The sequence below is a fragment of the Cervus canadensis genome, chromosome 21, assembly GCF_019320065.1.
Source record: "Cervus canadensis isolate Bull #8, Minnesota chromosome 21, ASM1932006v1, whole genome shotgun sequence".
NCBI classification, from domain to species: domain Eukaryota; kingdom Metazoa; phylum Chordata; class Mammalia; order Artiodactyla; family Cervidae; genus Cervus; species Cervus canadensis.
The window spans coordinates 35,911,112-35,932,725 of NC_057406.1; the positions used below are offsets into that span (position 1 = coordinate 35,911,112).

The 21,614-nt window shown below is 39.7% G+C and overlaps 1 protein-coding gene across 2 annotated transcripts in view; it reads left to right on the plus strand.

Moving 5' to 3' along the window:
- The window catches only part of STK38L (serine/threonine kinase 38 like), an 80,857-nt gene that overhangs the window by 3,279 nt on the left and 55,964 nt on the right, over positions 1-21,614 (plus strand). For both annotated transcript variants that reach the window (XM_043440269.1, XM_043440268.1), the window contains exon 2: positions 2,711-2,786. The gene's annotated coding sequence lies outside the window, so the exon portion shown is untranslated. The remainder of the gene's footprint in view (positions 1-2,710; positions 2,787-21,614) is intronic.

Consider the following 21,614-nt stretch of genomic DNA (forward strand, 5'->3'; position numbering starts at 1 on the left):
CGTTTTTAGAAATTGCTCTTGGTACACATTAAGTGTAATCCTTGAGTGGGGTTTTGATAAATTTGATTCATTACCTAGTAGCAGTACCCACAGTTTCCAAGGGAGAAGTTGTAACTATGTTAATTCCTTTGCCTAGTGGAATGTTTGAATCATTGTATATTTTGGCTTGTAATTTTTTAAAACCACTTGGCACTGGGTATTTTTTGGATTGAATTGGAAAGTTGGAATTTAGTTAATTATTGAACGTCAGTCTCAGCAGCCCTTTTTATTTTTTATTTTCACAGCAGCTAAATTTATAATCAGTGAATCTGAATAGTGTTGAACACTTGAATCAGTGTTTTGAATAGTGTTGTACATGTATAAAATGAGAGAAGTTCAGTCACTGATACTTTTATGTTAGGGCAACTTTGAAAGCTCTTTGGGGTTGTGAAATAAAAGGTACTCTAGAATTGCACTGGGCCCAGTACAAGCCTACTTGGTAAATGCTGCTTTGTTGAATGTATGGTCCAACTGATTTTATTTGTGAAGTTTCAGGAGTGGTTTGCACTTGTTGGTTAGGTATTGAAGTCACTTTAAATTGGATTTAAAGATAAGGGGAAAAAATTATGGTTAGACCATACTAACCATATGGATACTTAGCTGTCCTTTCCTCCCAGCAAGATGCAGACCTTTGTCGGAGCCCTTATCAGCTGTTCTTGTAGTATCAAGTAGAGCTCTAGGGGCACAGTTTTTATTAATGAATATAAGTATCCTCTCCTTGTGTGAGTGTGGTAGATTGTAGAAAACCTTGACAAGCTTAAAACCTAATGGGAAAAAATGGGAAAAAAAATTGGCAGAAAAAAATCCAGGATTTAGAGCCTAATGTATTTATATGATTACAATAAGACACAAATTGCAAAACAGATTTTTTTTTTAATTTTTTATTTATTTTTTTTATTGTAGTGGTTTTTGTCATACATTGACATGAATCAGCCATGGATTTACATGTATTCCCCATCCTGATCCCCCCTCCAACTTCCCTCTCCACCCGATTCCTCTGGGTCCTCCCAGTGCACCAGGCCCGAGCACTTGTCTCATGCATCCAGCCTGGGCTGGTGATCGCAAAACAGATTTAAAATTTTTTTTTTCCACACAGCCTGAATTAATAGTGATGGTATATTATTTCCATTTACCACCCACTGTTTGACAAAATTTTGGGTATCTTCAGCCCATAATTTCAGGGAGATGCTTCTAAGTCCACTGTGCTTTGTTATAAAAAAGAAAGAAAGAAAGAAAAATCACACATTCCTTCAAGTACAGGTTTTATTTTGAAAAGGTTATTCTCAGTAAGGAGGAGTGTGAGTTGGGTAAACTCAAAGGGAAACCAGACATACCCTCACCTCCTTGCTGATAGTAATTTTGCAGGCATCTTTTCCCATCATAGGCTTGTTTTGTCTCCAATGAAAGTCCACTGAGAGCCGTAACCTCCCTAAGACCTTAGCAGTTACAGGTGAGATAGTGAGTTGACCATTCATGTTGATGTTGTGTACATTCAGAAAGGCCTCGAACTTTGGCAGTTTTTCTGTGGCTTATGACAATAGTACTTGTACTGTGTTCAGCTTTTAAATTCTTAAACAAGCTCTTTGCCTTCCCCTGAGTTAACCCTAGACAGGTTGACAACCCAAGTGGGTGTTGATTCTCTGACCACCCATATGGAACGTTTCCTGTTTTCCTGGTCTTTTTGCTGATTCTTATTGGTTCCATAGGGCTTTCCAGGTTGCTCAGTGGTAAAGAATCTGCCTGCAATGCAGGAGACCTGGGTTTGATTGCTGGGTTGGGAAGATCCCCTGGAGAAGGGAATGGCTACCCATTCCAGTATTCTTGCCTGAAGAATTCCGTGGACAGAAGAGGAGTCTGATGGGCTACAGTCCATGGGGTTACAAACAGTCAGATACAACTGAGTGGCTAACACTTTCACTTACTTTCACAGCAAATCTCTGGTTAGTGACATGAGTCTTAACATCCATGGGCGCAGACTTTTCACATGTTAGAGTGTTTAAGTTGCTGAGCCCATATGCAAAGCCTATGTTCATTGTTTTTCACCTTTTACAATTATTTGCTATCTCTTCATCTGCTTCAGGAGGGGATTCTATTCCTCTTCTTCCTAATTTTGGGACACTTCTACTGTTTTACAGTTATCAAATATGGTGGCATTAATAATGATTTCCCAGGTGACCCTACTTACCCTAGGTAAAGAGCCTGCTTGCCAATGCAGGAGATGCAAGAGATGCGAGTTTGATCTCCGGGTTGGGAAGATTCCTTGGAGGAGGAAATGACAACCCACTTCAGTATTCCTGCCTGGAAAAATCCCACAGACAGAGAAGGCTGGTGGGCTACCGTCCATGGGGTTGCATAGAGTCAGACATGACTGAGCACAAACACATACGCACATGCACACACGTGCATACACACACACGCGCGCGCGCACACACACACACACACACACAGCATCTCAAAATCAACCACAGATATAACCACTTCCCCAGAATAAAAAACAAGATGGCAGAAACTGAAATGATTCTATATGATGCTAATACCATCTATTTTGGGTCAGCAGAGTTGTGGTGGCTTTGCTATGGAGCCTCACTTTCATTCTATCTATGAATATTTGGAAAATTGAAAATTACATATCACTAAGCACTTTTTTTTGTCCTGTTCTCCTTCTATACAGTCGTTGCTCTTCAGCTTTTATGACTTGGAGATTTTGGCTACGCTTCTCTAGATTCTTCAGCAGTCCTGGAGGCACAGTAAGTAATTTGTGTATTTAATATGAAAAATGCTTTGTGGTAATCCATGTTTCCCAAATGTTGTCACCCAGTAGTGGACTACAGACTTAGCCCTCTGTATTTCATCTTCCCAATTGACATGTTTTTGGCTCCATTTTCTTCCTGAATGTCACCAATCAGGGTACAGGTCTAGTAATAATTTTACCAGCAACAGTAATCATTTGCTTAATACTTACTATGTACCAGATATAGTACTGAGTACTGTATATAAATATCATCTCATTTAGTCACACAGCAACTGTCTCAGCTGTTATCTCTAGTTACAGACAAGGAAACTGGAGCCTAGCGGGGTGAAGGGACCAGGACCACAGGAGTAGATGAAGATAGTTAAGGGGCAGGGTTAGAAGCTGATCTCTGAGATCCAGGGTTGCTTTCTCTTATATTGCTTTATTTTATTACAAAAAACTTTTCCTGTGCTGTTTAATTTACCTCCTCCTTCTAGTCTCACCTGAATTTTGTTTCTTTCCTCTCCTCCTTCCTTTTTTTAGAAGTTATTTACATTTTTGATATAGAACATAAATTCCTTTGGGAAAAGTATACAAAAAATAACTTCAGCTCTGCTCAGATTTCCTATAAAGGTGGACCTGCTCTTGGCGAGAGCTAACTATAAGAAGAATACTAGTAACACCTTATGTTTGTATTGTGCTTTAGAGCCTTATAAAGCATTTTTAGACATTTTCTTGGTTAATCCTCAAAGCAGACTTAAATTTGTGTCTTTAGATTAAAAGCTGCCAAAGGTAGTTTGCTAAGGCTTCTGCAAAGTTAGTTGATGAGACAGTTTTGGGCCTGTGATTTTAATGCTGAAATAAACAATGTGATCAAATGTTCTGATTTCACGTCAGTTGGGAGCAGATGTATATCATTGTAGTGTGGCATTTTCCTAAAGGGTCTTAACGGTTTTGAACTTTTTTGGTCAAAATTGAGAAATTGGAATTTTAGTTATGCATTTTGAATCATAAACTATTTTAAGTCCTCAATTCTTGCATTTCAGGTGAGTGATAGTTAAGTTTCTGTCTGCTTCATCCTGCACACAGCTGTTGGATTTAACTAGATTAATTATGATGAAGGAAAGGGTGGAGGGAGGATAGATATTGTTTCAAAAGTGAAGTTAAAGAACGAGGGCTTGGTGAGGAGTCTTCCAGTAGCTTTGTCGTAGGAAACTGATTATAAGCTTTAAAGGATGGACAAGCTGCAGGTATTCACCTCTGGAAAGTGTATAATTTGAGTGATCAGAAAGTTTATTGAATGATCCATTTTTGAAATACTATCTTGTACCTGTATCTTGCTTTATTAAATTTAGTATTTGCCCAGTTGTGGACATTTTTACTTAGCTGAGCACTCGCCCATTGACTTGCCCCCATTACGGAAACACCATAACATGTTTGCTCTTCATAATGATTCTGTATGTGTCAGCAGGGGCTTACTTTTGAGACTGGGGAGTTGCCTTTTGTTGTGTTTTTACAGTAGTGATCCATTGGATTTGGACACGTCTTTCAAATCTGGTTGAGGATGTTCTCCTTATGTCCACTATTACTTTGCCAAACAGAATAGACTTTCTATTTTGGTGGCTAGAGTGGAAAAATTTAAGTCTTGAATTGTGTGTATTATTTGACCCACTGATATTCTTAATACTGGCAAACCCTCAAGGAATCACAGACTCACAATATTTTCATTAGCTTAATCATCACAGTTCAACATTTATCAACTATTTTCCGGATGCTGTATTAGATACCGTGGCAAAATAGAGACAAGTGGAAGGGATTGCCCTTCTATCGAGGAAGGTTCAATCCAGTAAGACATAATGTATGAGTGCAAATAAGTGTAAATCAAGCAGAAAGCGATAAGCAAGTAACAGGGCACTGGGAAACAGAAGGAGAAAAGATTGCTTCTGGCTGGAGAGATTAGGATGGCTTCCAATATAAAGTGAAATAGAAATTGACCGTTTATGAGTGAAAGACATGTCAGGGGAGGGATTAGCATGAGTTTGAAATATCTCCATAAGACCTGATGAATTTTGTGTTAATTATTTACTTCTTTCTTTGCCTTGTTGGATTTGAGCCCATTCAGCTTAGAGAACAGGTGTTTTTCAGCTTTTCATTCTCTGCATCATCAACTGTGCAACCTGGTACATTTAATTAAAGTTCTACTTTAGTGAGATTACAGAGGCAGTAGTGTATATGGGACGGATTCAAGGGAAGACGGACTGGAAATGGGAAGACCGAGGAAGAGGCTGGTTGAAATAATCTGAGATTGCACTCATGCTCAGTCGTGTCTGACTCTTTCGTGACCCCATAGACTGTAGCCCACCCACCAGGCTCCTCTGTCCATGGCATTTTCCAGGCAAGAATACTGGAGTGAGTTGCTGTTTCCTTCTCCAAAAGGGTTGATAGTGAAATTCTAAACCTGGTGGGATTGGAAAGGAGAGACCGCGTGGGTGAGTGTTGGCCCTTCATGTTGAGACGTAGGGAGTTCTTTGCCTCTGTGATTACATGTGAGGTCTGTGCCCTGTTCCAGGAGATGCAGTGATGGAAAGACAGGTTGTGCCTTCAGAGGGCAGGCAGGCAGCTGCGAGCTACCTCGAGGTTTAGAGGTAATCGCAATAGCATGTCGCTGCTGTAATGAAGTGGCACTCAGGAAGGAAGGAAAAAGAGCACCTGTTTGGGAGAATCAGAGGTTTCCAGGGAGGTGGTGGTGTTGGAGCTTAGACTTGAAGGTTGAGGAGGAGTTTTTCTGGCCAACAAGCAGGAGGAAGATATAATAGCATAGAGTGTGAGAGACTGTTTTGGGATTACTTTAGTGTTAGGACAAGAGGCTAGGTAAGATAAAGGAACTTGTCCTGGTAAAATAACTTTTTATTTGCTGTGTTTTTCCATATTTAGTTTATTTAGCTTCAGCACTCTGAACTTTTGTAAGGAAATGTTTCTGTCGCTTCTTACAGCCTCATGGAAGTCCCTCTGCTGTGGTTCCCAAGTCGGCTGCCAGGGATAAATTGTCTCTTGCTTCCATTTTGTGAAATTAAACAGAGAAGGTAGTGATACCATTAGCCAGGGAGGATAAAATCCTAAAATCCTTTCCTTTGGTGAATGCCTGGAGCACGTAGGCTTGTTGTATGAGCGTGCAGCATCAGAACACGGCTTCAAGAGCACCTGACTTGAGAGGAACATAATTATTTATCTTTCCCATAAAGTTTTATGGTGCCCCTAAAACTTTCCCAGAATTGTAATATCTAGTGCTAAAGTCCTTTTACTCTGGATCTAGCCTTGATTTTTTTTTTTTTAAATCTTCTCTACTCTAATGCTTATTGTGTTGTAATTACTTAGCAGGACTCTAAACTTCAAATGGTGTCAGCCGTTATCTCTAGTTTGTCCTGTTTCTCTCTGTTTTGGTCATTTAGAAACCTGCATCTGCAAGTCACGGTTCTGAGTCTCCACATTAGACTGCTAGAGCTAAAAAAGCGCTTGTGGTTTCTTTCCACCAAAGTTTACTTGCTGCAGCCATTTGTTTTCCTGTCCTGTGGATTGGGCCACTGACAGAGAATATAGTTAAACTGTTTTCTAAGGACGACCAAAAAGTTCATTCTAAACTCCAGTTAGATTTATATCCATTGTATTTCTAGATAGGGGGTGGGGGGTGGCGGCAGCTGTCTTAGCTTTACTGCCATTCGTGGTAATAAAAGTTTATGGGTACTGCCAGGAAGAAAGCGAAAGACAAGGGCAGGAGAAGAAAGAGAAGGCTTGCAGAGGGGCAGGAGAGGTGTTGACTGGGAGCAGGAGAAAGGTGCATATCGTTGAAAGAGGTCAAATTTCTCTGACACCTGTTCTAAGTGTCTCTGGGTAGAACCAGTGTCATCTTTTAAGGTGAAATTTTAGTCCTCTCTAAAAATACCCTGGGTGTATTGTTGTGCCAAAAATGACAGTTTGTTCTAATCAAACATTTCTGGATTTAACTTTAAAAAATGTGTTTATATACCTGTGTCTCTGTGTGTCTAGAATTAAGCAGAAAGGGAAACAAAAGCCAATACACTTTAAATATTAGTGGAAATTATAGCTACATTTCAGAAAACCTTTAAGACTTAAAACCATAGATTAAGTCTAGCCCCAGTCAGGCACAGGGTGACAGAAAGGGAAAGGAAGAATAAGTAAGCACATGTGTTTGGGTAAAACTACATCCTGATACCAACGGTATAATAGGACCCATAGAGGGGAACATAGAACAAGAAATCAGCTAAGAGCCTGTGTTTGCCTGGCTCGGTCAGTCAGGGTCTCCTTCCCTTTACGGAGACATTATCAAACAAGAAACTTTAGTTCCTCAAAATGTTTTTTCATCCTTGGACAAAGCAAGCCAAAGAATTAAAATAAGTATGAAGAAAAAAGTATGATTTTAGTTTTTCTGTAGTGATGATAAAAAGTTTTCTCAGATTGTAAGAAATACTAGAGTGAATTAAAGTCTTTGACTCATTTTCAGAGTTGAAAGATCCTATAGAGGTCAGATAGTCCAGTTCTGTGCTGTGAATTCCCCCTAATCCTTGGTAAGTGGGTGTTTAGTCTTTGCCTAAAAATTTCAATTCCTTGCAAAGAGAAGAAACTTAACATACCATGAGATCACTGACTTTCATTCTCTTGAGTGGTTCGTGTGCTCCACCTTCTGTCCCCAACCCTCTGCTTACTCCTCACACTCTGGGGTCTGGATGATCTTATAGGCTCTGATGCTTCCTTCAGTGACTACTCTGTGATGATGACTTTCAAACCAGACCCCTTTTCTGAGCTTGAGACTCCAGTGGTTCATCTCTTTCGTAGACATCACCATCTAGGTGTTTTCCGCGAGACTCAGTGTTATCTTCTCCTTTCCCAGAATCTGTCTCAGGCTTCTTACCTCCTCCAGGGCACGGTATTATTCTCTTTGGTTGTCCCAGCCGTAAAGCTGGAGATCATCCTTGACTCTCCTCTTGTTTATCACTCACATAAACTCTTAGTTGCAGCATGTGGGATCTAGTTTGCTTTCAGGGATCGAACTTGGGCCCCTGGAACTGGAAACATGGAGTCTGAGCCCCTAGACCACCAGGGAAGTCCCCACCTCGGCTCTTTCTGCAGCGTCAGCATCTTCATGTGGACTCCAAATTACTGAAATAACCGTCTTTTTCTGCTACCAGCCTTGCGCTCTTCCAATCCATTTTATGTGTGGCTGCCAAAAGGGTTCTCCTCAAACATAAATCTGATTATGTAACTTCCACAGTTCAATTTCCAATGATTCTCCATCGTCTCCACCAGATTCCTTACCATGGCCTGTGACCAGAGTCCCTTCAAGAAGTGGCACCCTTTTTGCTTTTCTAGCCTTCTCTTTCAACTGATTCTTATTACAGAGTTAGAGATAATTTTATATCACTGAAAGAATGATGAAGGAAATGGCAACCCACTCCAGTATGCTTTCCTGGGAAATCCCGTGGACAGGAGCCCGGAAGGCTATAGTCCATGGGATCTCAAAGAGTCAGACATGACTTAGCAACTAAGCAACAGCAAGAGTGACGACTGAGGACGACTATCTCATATCTTCTCTGTCTCAAGCTAAGCACGTTCATTTAGTTTGTTCACATATCAGGAATTTCAGACTTTTTACTTTCCTGACTACTTTCTTCCACATGTGTTATATTTTGTTAGTTTTCTCTCTTAAAATGTGTGGTTCACTTTTAGATAAAATACAGTTGTCATACAGAGAAACAGGACTTCACAGGTTTGTGGTGTCTGGATATAGAATGACACAACTTAATGTATAGACTTTGCTTTTCCAGTGCCATAAATGTGAATTTGTGTGTATGTGTGTGTCCAGAAACATTTGGGATTGTGGAATCTACTTATATTTAGCAAGTGACCAGGAGACTGACAGAGAAATAAGAAGTCAACTAGTGAATTTATTATATCACTGTGAGTAGAACGGAAACGTCATAATTTGGTCAGTGCACTGTCACCCCAGTAGGACAGTCTACACGGGAAGTGGTTACTCTAATCAAAATAGGTCATCTTAGTGAGGAGTGTCACTGAGCCAGGATAGCTGATGGAGCCTCTTTTTACTGAGGATACACTTGCCAGCAGTGCTCTGGACATACTCAGCCATCTCTGTCTCAGACAGTGTTGGGGACTACAGGCAAAATCCTGCTTGTTAAACTCCTGTCCCCGCCCCCAACAGATTAATGTAACATTGTTCTCTTAACAGGCTCACCAGCTGCTGCTAGTGGTAAGGGATCCCCTGCCAGTACAAGAGACACACAACATGCAGGTTTGATCCCTGGGTCGGGAAGATCCCCTGAAGTAGGACATTGCTCCCTACTCCAGAATTCTTGCCTGGAAAATTGCCTGGGCAGAGGAGCCTGATGGGCTACAGTCCATGGGGCCACAAAGAGTTGGACATGACTGAGTGACTGAGCACCTTCTGTTAATACAGTCTTTCCTTTAGCCAGACAAAAACACAATTGACAGTGTTTCAGCTTTCTTAATTCACATTTTGTTATAATCCAGCCTCCCAGAAAGTACACCCTGCTCACTTTTGATTGGGTGTGAGTGTTCTCAAATATTTTCAATTATACCTTTTCTTGGAATTACTTATGTTGATAGTCATTTCTAATTCTTTTGGTTCATGCTGTTATTACTCCCAGAGGGTGACTTAATTTTCAAATTGTGAGGACATTTTACCTTGTCCTTTTGTACTTGCTATAGCACATTGCCAACTATAGAAAACTTCTCCAGGTCTGAACCCAGTGATACAGTCTAGAGTATGGCATTCATCTTGCTTGTTTCTAACCTATGTCTATTAACTTAGCCTAAGATTGAGATCTTGTAAATTTTGAGGACAGCTTTTCCATACTTTGAATTTGTGTCAAGCTTTATTCAGCAAAATCTTTAGTTGTTCCTTATGTATATAATAGTTTATCACGATTTATACTTAGCATTTGTTTTTGAATCCAAATATAATTTTTACCTTCTCTTTATTAAATTTCATTTGTTAAAGTTAACCTCCTGTAAAAACTAGTTTGGATTCTGACTCTGGTGTCCTGCTCTTGGTTATTCTCTAGGATCTATTCATCCTCATGTTTTGGTAAGAGTGTCATTAAAAGCTTTATCTGGTTCATTGTTAGTATAACTACTGAAGCCCCATAAGTCTTGTGCAGAACTTGCCTACGAGCATTCTGAGTTTTGTTGCTTTATAAACACATCTATTACTCAGCCCATGTTTCCTCATCTTTATCCCTTACCCCTCTAAACAGACTTGGAGAGCGAAGCTTGTTAAATACCTTTCAAAGAGTCATATAGATTGTGTGCCTTGTAGGTTTGCCAAGAAAAGAAGTAGAGTTACTGGGCAAGACTTGTTCCTCCTGAATCCATGTATATTTTTAGTGATCACCCATCTTTGTTCAGAAGCCATCTGCTTTATGATCTTTTCTCAAATATTCTTCAAGCTGGGTGATAAGCATAACATTATTACTGATGTTGGTGTTTCATCATATCCATGCTCTTTTGTAATGTTCATGTTAGTATTTTGTAATGTTTATGCTCTTTCCTCATTTTGAAGGATTGGGAGGCCTGTATTCTGTCTTTTAGCAGAGCTCCCAGGTCTCCATAATCCATAAAAGAGTACTTGTCCTCAGCACAGTTCACAGGCAGATTCCTGTGTGTGACCTTGTCAGCTGGCTGAGTCAGAAGACCTGCAGGGCACGGGGGGCAACCCTTCTGTGGCCCCCGCTGTCCTGGGCTTTGGTTCCCTCACCCCACAGACTCCACTTCCAGCCGTCATCCTGAGGAGGAGACCAAGGAAGGAGGCCGAGTTCAAGTGGGGGGTGTGCACTGGACAGAGAGTTCTCTTTAAAGTAGGGGCCGGACCTACCTCTCAAGGACGCTGTAAAATAGAAACATGGAAACTGGAAGGTGGTATTCAAGTGTAAAAATTTTAAAAAGCAATGTAAAAGTAGAGGTGGTTCTTTTTTCCCTGTCGTGTGTTAACTACACTGTTCACTTTAACCAGTGTACCCAGGCCTTTTGCAAATTTTCTCTTCTGGACATAAATTCAAAAGCCCCTTTGGTAGCCCTTGATGGTTTTCTCAAGCTCAGCTCACTGTGGGCTTTTTGCTTCCTGATGTCACCCTGAGCCGCTTTCCCAGCTGTCTATGTTATGCGTTCTGCCTTTTATCTGTGTCTTTTAAAACCTCAGTTCATTGGAGAGCTCTGTGTGCAGAGAGTCTTTTCAGACTCTTCTCCTTTTCTGTGTTGCACATTATAACCAGAATTCCATTTTTTTTTAAATATCAAATCATTTAAGTTGTACTTTTTTCTATGTGACTAGAATGAACCGGGGCTTACTGTTTGGTTATATCTCTTTCCACATGTCTTTCTCACTTATCTTCTTTTTTTAGTTCTCTCATTTTGTCTCAGCCTTCTTTCCTAGATTGTTTTAGTGATATAGCTTTAAGAATTATTTACTCTAAAACCCAGAAGTCTAAACCTGTTACTTTATCAAGTCCTGTGTGGATATGAAAATCTTCCTAGTTATTCTTTTAAATTCACTTTCAGTTTATAATCTACTTTCAGTCATGTCTGACTCTCTGTGACCTCCTGGACTGTAGGCCGCCACACTCCTCTGTCTGCGGGAATTCTCCAGGCCAGAATACTGAAGTGGGTTGCCATGCCCTCCTCCAGAGGATCTTCCCAACCCAGATGCTGAACCCAGGTCTCCCGCATTGCAGGCAGATTCTTTACTGTCTAAGCCACTGCTGCTGCTGCTACTGCTAAGTCGCTTCAGTCCTGTCCAACTCTGTGCGACCCCATAGACGGCAGCCCACCAGGCTCTGCTGTCCCTGGGATTCTCCAGGCAAGAACACTGGAGTGGGTTGCCATTTCCTTCTCCAAGGCATGAAAGTGAAAAGTGAAAGTGAAGTCACTCAGTCCTGTCCGACTCTTTGAGACCCCATGGACTGCAGCCCACCAGGCTCCTCCGTCCATGGGATTTTCCAGGCAAGAGTACTGGAGTGGGGTGCCATTGCCTTCTCCGGTCTGAGCCACTAGGGAAGCCCCAATTTACTTTCAACCAAGTTTGAAATGTTCACTGTCTCCAGGTCAGTAATCATGTTTTCTACTTCCTTTGTATTTTCCTTGTGCCTACATGCTCAGTCGTGTCTGACTCTGCGACCCTATCAACTGTAGCCCACCAGGCTCCTCTGTCCGTGGGATTCTCCAGACAGGAAAACTGGAGTGGGTTGCCATGCTCCCCTCCAGGTGATCTTCCCCGACCCAGGGATCGAACTTGCATCTCCTGCAGTTCCTGCATTGCAGGCAGATTCTTTACCGCTGAGCTACTGGGGAAGTCCCATTACCTGGCCCACAGTGGATGATCAGTAAATATTTGTGGGATTAATTAACCAAGGATAGTTTAGCTAGAATTCTGTTCTTGAGAACTTCCTAAAACATATGATGCACCTTCCCTTTTAGAGTCTCAAGCAGGGTTCACTTTTCTTTCCTCTGAAGTTTTTGTAATTTCTGTTCCCTAAGCATGTCCCACATTCCTGTCCCCAGCAGTTGTAGCCAACTTGAGAGTTACTCTCAGGTTTTCCAATTAACCATTACTCTTCAGCCAGCTGATTTCTTCCCAGTAGTTGTATTCCTATCCAGAATGTTTCTTTCCCTATGTGAGAGATGGAGACTAAGCAAGGCATTATCAGCTAAAACCTTGAGTTTTAGCTGGAGGAGAGCTCTAGCAAATATCCCAAATGTTGAAGTCCCCATTACAGCTTGGTTTCTTTCTGTGTCAGCTTCAGCCTCTAAAATAATCCAGACCAGCAGTTCTTTATGTTTCTACGTCCCATCCCTTCAAATCTCAGTGATGCTTAGGTGGTATTATCACCTATTTTTAGCTCATTTTTATAATGCCAATTTGCTTTCTTTATTTAATCCCATATTCTGGACATGGGTTTGCAGGGATCTAAAGCTACATTGTTGCTCACACCCTTCCCATTTCTTCTTCTGCAATAAATAACTTGCTGGACCATTCTCACTATTGTCATTTTTTAAAGAGAGCATGACCAGCTGCTTTCATTGTTTCAGTAATATCTGAACTTTTTCTATCTCTTTTCCCACTTTAAGCTTAAAGTCCATTTGATCAGTAAGTCAAAAATTACATAGTAACTTCTGAGAATATGTTCAGAGGAAACAAAAACACTAACTGGAAAAGATATCTGCACCTCCATGTTCATAGCAGCATTATTTACACTAGCCAAGATATGGAAATGACCTAAGTGTCCATCAGTGAGTGAATAGATGAAGGACTTAGGCACACACACACATACACACATACACACTTGAGACAGGTTCAGAAAAGTGAAACATAAATGAGGTTGGAGAAATCAAGAAAAGCTTTGTAGAAGAGGGGAACTCCATTAGGCTTTCAAAATAAAAGTACAGATGAAAGGAAGGACCATTTTTATATTTAGATTTTCCAGAGCTTGGTGGTAAGATTGATTATGGCATGTCTGTTGGTTGATGAATGGTGAGACAGGCAAATAATGGAAAATAAAGTTAAGTAGTTAGGGTGGAGCCAAATTATGGGGTTTAATAAAAGCTAGGCAAAGAAGTTGAGATTGGAGTGGAAAAAAGGAGACAGCTTCAAAGTTTTTGAGCCTCCAAATGACATCATCCAAATTCTGTATACAGAGCCGTGATTTAGAGAAGGGTGAGGATGGCGTCAAGAAGACCCACTTGAACACTGGTACCATCACACAGGGCTTCCCAGGTGGCGCTAGTGGCAAAGAACCTACTTGCCTGTGCAGGAGACATAAGAGACACGGGTTCGATCTCTGGATCGGGAAGATCCCCTGAAGGAAGGCACAGCAACCCACTCTAGTATTCTTGCCTGGAGAATTCCTTGGACAGAGGAGCCTGGTGGGCTGCAGTCTATGGGGTCGGCAAGAGTCGGACATGACTGAAACGACCAGCACGCAGGCATACACCATCATGTTACTGACAGTTGGTCAGGGCCTGGACTACCCAGTGGCAGAAGGATGGGTGAGGAGTAAGATGCGATGGGAGAGAGATTTCAACAGATTTTATTAACGAACCTGAAATGGGAAAGGGAGAGGTGGATGAAGGCTGCTTTCCAAGATTCTGATTGGGAGAAAGGTTAGTGCCATGGCTAGAAATGGGGTTGTTGGCAAACTGGCTGTGGGGTAAAAGTTACGCATTTACTTTCTGACGTAATTAAATGTAAGTTTTTTGTAAGATGTTTAAGTTGAAATAACAGCAAGAAGGAAGATGAGAAGATAAGAAGACGTGTTGCTCATCCTTGTGGAGTATGGCTTACAGGCTCAGGGAAGGGTAATTTCTCTCTCTGAAAGTTCAAAGACAGAGCCAAGAACTGGCATTCATGGATGGCTTCTTAAAGATAAATCTGAAGAGATTCTGGTGTTTATGTCGATTGAAATTACTTTGAAAGTAATCCCCGCCCTTGGTGATAAAAGACATGAAGTGATATTTCAGGAAATTAGAAGGCTTGAAAAGGTATCAAGTTTTCAATTACCTTTGAAAAGGTATCAAAGGAAAAATAGATAATTATTGGTGACTTTCTGGTCTTTTTCTTATGCATCTAGAAGGATAGGAAATGTATACATATATATAAGTATACATTTGATAATATATGTACATGTGATGATATACTACATTCACTTTCATAGCTTGCTTTTTTCATTTAATGTTGCACCGTAATTATTTTTCCATGTTGTGAATTACCACTTAAAAGTACTGTTCTTTAAAAGCTATATTTTTCCCCATCATTTAGATTTATAATTATTTAATCAACAGCTTTATTGTTGAACACTTAGATTGCTTTGAAATTTTTTTTACTCTTGTTAATAATACTGTAGTAAACTTTGGTGAAATATATATTCTTCAGCTGTTAATTAAATAAGAGCCCTCTGAAAGCAAAGACCTCTGTATCCCTAGGACTTGGAAGACTGCCTAGACATAGGAGTTGCTTAATTAAAGAAAAAAACAGGTATTGCCAGGATGTAGGAAGACCATTAAATCCTCAGTTCCTCTTACTTCCTTAATTCTGATTCCATGCGTACTTCGGAATCTTCTTATTGTGATTTGGCCGTCAGTAGGAGTCTGGTTGTAATGAAACGACTGGCCATGGATGTCCTAAGTGTCCAGGCGTTCTTCCTTCTGTCACTGTCACATTTGTTGTTCTTAATCAGTGTTGAGGGGGTACACAGCACAGCGTGTGGGATCTTAGTTCCCTGACCAGAGATTGTGCCCCCTGCTCTGGATATGTTTTCTTTTGAAGAGCATTATCACCTTATTTTCCTATGGTAATAAACGCACATTTTGAAGAACTGGCTGACCCAGTTCACAGATTTGTTTTACTTAGGGAAAACTTTAGTAGAAAACTAGAAACTTTCTCATTGTATTAGGGGAAGCCTAGTGTAAAAACCTTTTAACTAAGAGGTATGATTTGAAACATATTTTTGTACTGGAGGCTTCTATTGAACTCTACCTAAACCAAATAAGACCTGCTAAAAGCTGTAGAAATAGATTTATTTTTTATATTCCATCCAGATCTTTTTTGTTGCACCTTCTGCTTATGTTGTTTTGCCCCCAAGGGAATCACATAAAGCTGTCACCATGTTCATGTAACACTTGAAATGACTGTTCCCTTAGTTACTGAAGGGTTGTATTTAGTTTTGAGTTTCGATCCCAGCTGCCCAGGGTTTGGCTTGGACAGATCAGCTTCTGAAAACCTAGGAATCTGAATACCTTTCACCAGAGTGTCGTCTGCTCTCACCTGGATTGGGGATAATATTCTCTCTGGTATGACCTCTGTGTCAGAAAATGTTTCCCAATTTGTGTTATAGGAAATATGAATCCTAAAAGATCACTATGTAATTCACCATGTTAAAAGATTCTAGAGTCAAGTTAGGGAAATTCTGTTTCTTCCTTAGGAGATTTATCTGTTTAACCCATTAATCCTCAAATTTATTTCATTCCCGGTACCCGTTTTCACTTAGACATCTAAGAGAAAAATGTTTTATGGAACACACTTGAACAAATGATGCCTTGAGTCATTACTGTGTTGTTTTTCTGCTTCTGAATCAGTTTGGTTCCATTTTAAAGTTTTAGGATTTTTGTTTCTGCTGCAGATTTTAAAGTTTTATTTTCTTTAAAATTGTTACTTTTGTAGTCTGCAATGTATACATTGTTTCAATGATGGATTCATTATGTAGACTTGCCTAGGACTCATCTAAAAGGAATACATGTTAAATTGTTTTTTAAAGATTTTGAAGTGTGTTACATTGAGAATATAAAATATATCTGTACAAAATAAGGAAAAATAATGAAACCGACCTCAAAGTATCTTCCAGGTAGTCTAAGAACTAAAACTTTACCAGTATCCCAGAAGCTTCCTGAATGCCCTTTCTCCTCCTCCTCTGAGCTGTCTTTAATTTTATGGTAAACAGGAGTCAGACACGATTTAGCCACTGAACAGCTAGCACTTCCTGGCTTTTACTTACAGTTTCATCACCTCGGAATAGATCCCATTGAGTCAGTATTATTTTTTAGGTTTGCTTGTTTTTTTGAACTTTGTATAAATGGAAACATACAGGGCATAATCTTCTCTTACTCACTTCCTTTTTTTTCCACTTTATGTTTCTGAGATTTACCCAGGTGGTGGTACCTTGTTCATTTTCACTGTGGTGTAGTTTTCAGTTAGATGAATGTACCGAAATTTTTTTTTATTCCACTTCTATTGATGGCCTTACATTAGACCATATAATAGAATATATGGTCTTTAGAATATAATAGAATATATTAGACCATATGATAGAATCTTCTATTCTATTCCATTTGTTTCATACTTTTTTTTTATCTGTAGTAACAATGTCCACTGAATGTTGTTAGGCCTTGTGCAGGGGTGTCTTTTCCATTTATACCTAGGAGTAGGATTGGTTAGTCACTGGCTATTCATTTTTACTTCGTAATATACAACTGTTCTCCACAGCAGTTATACCAGTTTAGACCTTTACCAGCAGTGGATAAAAATTCTCATTGTTCTGCTTCCTCAGTAGAACTAGATGCTGACAGCCTTTTTAGTGTTTGTGAATCTAGTGTGTGAACTGATACCTCATCTGGGCTTTAATTTTCATTTCTTTGATTAGAATTGTAGTTGGGCATCTTTCATTATGTGTATGGGTCATTTTTGTTTTCTGTGAAATTCCTATTTGGGATTTTTGCTCTTTTAAAAATTTTATTGTTTGTGTTTTTCTTGTTGATTCATAGTAATTCTTTATGTATTTAAGATACATGTATATAGTTTAGAACAGTGCCTGATACATAGTAAGGATGGTATAAGAATAACTATTAATATTATATTACCATTGTATTTAGTTCTTTGTTTTTATGTTTCAAATGTCTTATGCTAGTTTGTAGCTTATTTTTCATTCTGTGATGCTAGTATGTTTTTTAACCTAGTATTTTAATATGTAGAAATTAAGTTTTATATAAAATCACCATGGCAAATTCATGGGGCAAATGTTACATTTCATAACCTATAACTTTTCAATCTTCAGTATCATTTTTGTTGCTGCTGCTCATTTTTCCTAACCCCAGGAAAAATTAACCTATTTTGTTTTCCATTCAAATTACTGTAGTTTAATTCTCTATGTTGTAGCCTAGTTATAGATGCAGCCATCTCTCGGGATGTATTGTAATGATTTTGAAGACAAAATATCTTTGGCTTCATTATTTCAAAATTAAATACTCATAACTTAGGGCCTGCCTGAAATCTGTAACAATTGCCCATAAGAGATTTAAATGAATCCTAAACTATTATTATAGTTGAGTGGTTGAGTCCTCATGATGTTAAATCACAGACTTAAGTTCTTTGAAATATGTAACTTGCCAACCAAGCTGTTAATGGATTATTTTCTTCAGCTTAACAGTAGTTCAGAAATCTGATTATCTCCTGATAGATTCTTCCACGTACTAGAAGGATGGTAAAAGGGGCATGTTAACAGATTACCAAGTTAACAACAGTGATGATGGACAGCAATGATAATGGTAATAACAGTTTCTCCAGATTGACCACTTAAGTGTCGGGTACTATCCTAAGGCATCCCATGTAGTAACTGACAAAAATTTCTTTGATCAGTGAGAAAACTAAAGACCCAGACAGGTGAATTAACTTCTCTAAGATCCCAAAGCTAGAAGAGTGGAATCAGATTCAAACTCAATGAGTCTAGTTGCAGTCTCAGAAGTAGATTCCTAAGGTAGCTATCGACTTGGTATCTGAAGTGTTACCTCACTTAGTTGTAAAAGAATTTGCCTAAAACTCTGTATTGTTGTTGAACATAGTGGTGAAGGAATCAAAAGCTCATTTTCAGTGTGGTGGATGGAATCAAAATAGGAGGAGAGCTTGGAACTGGTGTTGCCTGGTGTGTCAGGCTCCCGTCAGAACACTTTGGATCTTTGTGAGTGGACTGTGGCCTGTGAAAGATTTCAAGAGCTCCAGAGCCTTTAATTCAACACCCCCGCCCCTGCACATATGCCATTGTCAACTATTTGGAGAGGGGAAGATGGGGGAAAGGCTTTAGAAATACCACAGAGAGCTCTCACTGATTTAGAGCTTGCTTGGAGTCCTCCTAAAAGATTTAATAGGGGAATCTTATACAGCTATTTGGGAAAATAGGTAAACATATTTGAAAAGTGTCCACTCATTAACTTTAGGTTAAGAAAATTTCCCCCCTCATAATCTTTATTTTGAATTTAAAACATTCTCATTGGCTCACGAAGTAATCTTCTTTATGTTGCTATTACTGCTTTGTTGTTGTCCTGACCCTCGGTCATATCTGACTCTCTGCAACCCCAGGGACTGCAGCACGCCAGACTTCCCTGTCCTTCACCAACTCCTGGAGTTTGCTCAGACTCACGTCTGTTGAATCAGTGATGCCATCCAGCCATCTTGCCGCCTGTTGTCCCTCCTCCCGCCTTCAGTCTTTTCCAGCATCAGGGTTCCGTACTGCTTTGCCTAGTGGCTATTTTCAGATATGACTTTCACTCAGCTGTGGCTTCTTGATTCATTCAGCTATAGCTTAAGTACTTACATGAATTAAGGCCAGTGCATTAGCTCTAAAAATTATAGAGTTAAATAACTAAGTGAAAAGAGTGAAACAAATTATAGCTTCTTATCCATTTTATTTTGAGTGAATTAGCAGAGTTGGAATAACCATGTATAGCAAAGGTAGTTAGTACTGAGGTCAGCCACTGTAGGGTGTTACGATCATGACTCAGCTAGGGTGTGTATCTTAATGGAAAAGTTTTCAAACTTTGCTGTGGGATTTAAATATTATGCCTTTTCCTTTATTGCTTCCCCCTCAAGGAAGGACCAGGAAGGTAGCTCTTTTCCCTCCCTTGTTTGGTCATAATGAAGGATTGCAAGTTAATTAGCTGCATTCAAAGCATCACACAGATTGAATTCCATATTTGTCTTGGAGGGAAGTCCAGACTTCTGTTTGGGGTGATTGAATCTTTGCTTTGTGAGGCTGGGTGCAACTTCCTTGTATTCAAGGGCAGGATCATCTTGTCAACTATGAGATATAAGTCACTTGAAAGAAATGAGCCCCCAAAGTGTGGGTTTTTTTTTTTTAATGTCTCTCTCTGCCCCCTTTCACCCATTCTGTCCCCCCACCTCCCGCCCCGCCCCGTACATCAGAGAGATATTGCACTTGCTTGCTACTTGGCAATAGGATCTATGAGGATTAATTGTATACGTTGTTTTCTTTGTGGGTTGGGGACAGAAAATTGCTCATTAACCTTTTCCCAAGTCCCTGAGAAGTACTGGAAACTTTGACAATTAAATATGAACTGTAAAAGAAACATGTAAATAAATATTGGGAAGGCAAAAATAAAGGCACAATTAGACATCTAAGAAGCATTATTTTTTACGTTAGCTCCTTTTATGATTTGAGTTTAAAATGCCCTTGATGTGTCAAAAAGAAACCTTACTAGCTTTTTTTTTTAAAGAACGTCATGACCTTTATGCTATGTTGACAAAGCCTGTTTTGTTTGATTTTTTTTTTAAACAGGGTGGGGGTTTTATACTTTGCTGATTCCCGTGGGGTGGTTATGATTTGTTTCATGGAACAGATCCAGTATTAGAGTGGTAGAGGCCCTGAACCACGAGCCTAATGCTGGCTGCATTTCTAAATATGTGCCCTTCAACAAGTCTTGTCAACTTTGTGAGCCTCTGTTTTGTCTTTTTTTTTGTTTGTTTGTTTCTTTTTTTATCCTTAAATGGGTTTGAGAGAGAGAGTACTGCAGAGTGGTGAAGAGTTCTGGGCTATTGAGTCTAGCAGGCTTGTTTTGGATATATCATATCAGATAAGGTACATGTCTCTGAGCCCCATTTCTCCCTACTGCAAAGTGGCAGTAACTTTTTGTACTACTCCTTAGGGTTAATGTGAGGATCAAAATCAAATGAGACATTGTATATAAAGTGTTAAGCTTGTTACCTGACTCATGATTAATGCTCAGTTCATTATTATTAATTAAATATTGTTGTTATAGTCAGTAATGTCTGAAGTGATATTAACATTTTATAAAGTTATGAGTTTGGAATTGGATGATCAAATTTGGAAGTTTTGATGTTTAGTAGCATAGGCTTACTGCTGAGAAAATCTTAGAAAGTATAAGAAAGTAAATACCTAACAGATGGGCAGAATTTTCTAATTTCAGACAATAGTCATTAATAGCAAGATGTTGTTTAGATGACCTCCCTTCCTGTGCTTTATTTTTTATCATCTTTATTCAAATGAAGATAATGGTTTCTGAGGGGAAAATACTGCTTTTGTTTTATAAAAATGGAAACAGAAGTCCATGTGGTTTGCAGCACCTAGGACTGACTGAGCGCTCCTAATTCCACTCTCAGAAGTGCCCCCTTGGGAGCTCAGATAAAAGATACAATGTAATTTATAAGGAAAAAAGTATCTTCTATAATAGTCTACATGTGGGGTGTAGTCTGACTCAAACAGTAACTGAACTATCCACTCACTCCCTTGTGTGGGGATTATTGCTGATATGGTCTAAAAATCTGGAGGGGATAGGGGGTGGTGGGGAGGGTCTCAGAGGGGCATAAAATTACCAGGAAAATAATTTTCATCTCTCCTTACTGGTGTTCTTGATCAAGTCATTGCTAATATGGCCAGTGAGCAGGGAGTTAATCACCTGTACCGCATGGCACTGTTTCATTAGCTTATGAAAACTCATCATATCCAACACATAACCCACAGTTGTTAAGCACCTGCTGTGTGGGGGGACCTCCCCGGTGGCTCCGTGGTAACGAATCCACCTGCTTGTACAGGAGACGTGGGTTCAGTTCCTGGGTCAGGAAGATCCCCTGGAGAAGGAAATGGCAACCCATTCTAGTATTCTTGCCTGGGAAATCCCGTGGACAGAGGAGCCTGGCAGCTATAGTCCATGGGTCACGAAAGAGTCAGACATGACTTAGCAATTAAACGACAACAACATGTGTGGCCCTGTGTGTGAACCTGGTCCCTCAGTAATGGTGAACAGATAATGTCTCATGCTGTAATTTCTATATTATCTTGGAAGAAAGAAGTAGAATTATAGCAGAGTGCCTAAAATCTGCATTTCTAAAATCTTTGCTTCATTTATACTTTGGAGAAGGAACTGTTGCCTTTACTGTGTATTAACAGCTACTTCCTCATGTAACTGAGTATGCTTTCTGTTCCCTGTTCTGAACCTC